Genomic DNA, 2044 nt, shown 5'->3' on the forward strand with positions numbered 1-2044 from the left:
AAGAAGTGTGATATAGGAGCATCCCAAGGTTATTATAAATCTTGCATGTTGGAGGTATTTTGGCTAGGAGTTGTGGACTTAGTCACCAAAGAGTGGTGCTCAGTCGTTCATGGGTATAGTTGTGGCTAAGGAGCTTGCTCACTGAAGTAGGATTGATCACTATTGGAGCTTGACATGTTCTATTGCTTGGCATGCATTTTGTGCTTGACATGTATTTGTTTCTTGACATGTATTGGTTGCTCAACATGTTTTGGTTTCTTGATAGTACTTGGGAGTTTGCTGACACTTAGCAGTGTGTTGGTGCCGATTGGAATTCTTATAGATTTTTTTGTTTGGTTTGACACATTTAATGCATGTAGCATGTGACTGTGATGTATATTGGTATAGGAATTTTTGTGGACCTATTTGGGTCTTGGTTGTCTCTCCTATGTGCATTTAATTTGTGTTGTAAGCCTTCTAAGGTGTTTTGGTATATAATATCTATTGAAGGCCGATTTGTGGCTCAACATATACTTAATGTAAGGGATTTAATTTAGTTTGTAATTAATTGGGCTAACTTGTGGCTTAGTTTTTTATAAGTAGGGGGTCTTGTAGATTCTTTAGGCATTCATTCATTCATAGGAGTGAGTTAGATTGTGACTATCATCCAACTCGGAGAAGAGGATGAAGTGTAGAAGTGAACTTTGAAGGGATAGTAGACAAGGCTTGGTGAAATAGGTGATTGCTTGGTGGGCTTGCGAGTGCAAGTTGAGATTCCCTTGGGGTTTTCTATCGAAATGTACATCTGGACTAGCCAAGGTTTGGATTGTACCTTGAGAGATATTGTAGAATTATTACTTGCTTTGTAATTGGCCATAATCGGGAAGCCCTTACAACCCAACACATTGCATGTAATAAGTTATTTTTATGAATAAAGAGTTGTGATTTGGTATCAGATCTTGTATTGTTGTTGTGTTTCTACTTTGTGGTTATTTGTTGGGGGCTAGGACATCTCCTTTAGGTCTTATCCTACCTTTCATTGCATTAGGTGGTATCAGAGTGAAGTTTTTTCTGAGTCTGTAGATAGATCACCGAAATTGAGGTAGTTTGTACTAGGAATTAGGTGAAGGATTGAAGAGAAGGTTGTTCTAATGGAGTTGATTACTCTTCTAGATTTGTGGATTTGTTGTGTAAAGGGTTTGAAAAAATGTTGGAAGATGCCTCCATGATTATTGGACCCTAGGTCAATTGATGATTGTTAGCCATTTTAGTCCCCCCCTTTTCCCCTTGTCACCCTCATTGAAATCTGATCAGAGATATCTATTCATGGAATCAAGTTTGCAAAGTGTGCCAAGCATGTGGCTAAAGCCTAACTAAAACACTACTTATCCCCTTCAATGATATAATTGTTTGTTACCTTTTTGGAGGGTTGAGTTACCCATGCATCACTTAGGTTGGGTCCCCTTGTTAGGTTCATTCACTCTAAGTGTTGACCCTGCACCCAATGCATTTAAATAATTTATGCATCCACCTTTTATTTCCCTAAGTCTAAGTTCTCCTTTTATTAAACTTCATTTTTATGGAGGATCTTTCATTGAATAGTGTTCTACATTCTTGCGAAATAACATAATGCATACATCTGTCATGGTGGTGTTACGATCAGGTGATCTAGTGATGATGTCACAAGGTGGAAAAGTGTCACCATTTTAGGAGTTTGAAGAAAATTAGAAGAAGAAAGGCTTCAAAGGCCCAAAACTGATCATGGTCATAGATTTCTAAGAGAATCAACAATGCTTGTTCTATTTTGGGGTTTTTTGAAGAACTTGGAGCTCAAAAGCTTCAAGAGCATTAAATGCAGCCACATGTCGTAGGGAACTTAAGTAGAAAAATTTTACATCAGGGTTTTTAAGCCAATAATTGATGGTGGAGATATAATTATCAATTAAAAGATCACCATCCATAATGTGTAATGGATAATGAAGATCTATGTCTCGCGAGCATTCTCAATGGTTTGTGATGAACGAGATTGTGCCATATGTCCAAGCTATCAAGGCAAGCGACTTTT

Source organism: Cupressus sempervirens, chromosome 8 (assembly GCF_028749045.1).
Source record: "Cupressus sempervirens isolate cs-2001-9-10 chromosome 8, ASM2874904v1, whole genome shotgun sequence".
Taxonomy (NCBI): Eukaryota; Viridiplantae; Streptophyta; class Pinopsida; order Cupressales; family Cupressaceae; genus Cupressus; species Cupressus sempervirens.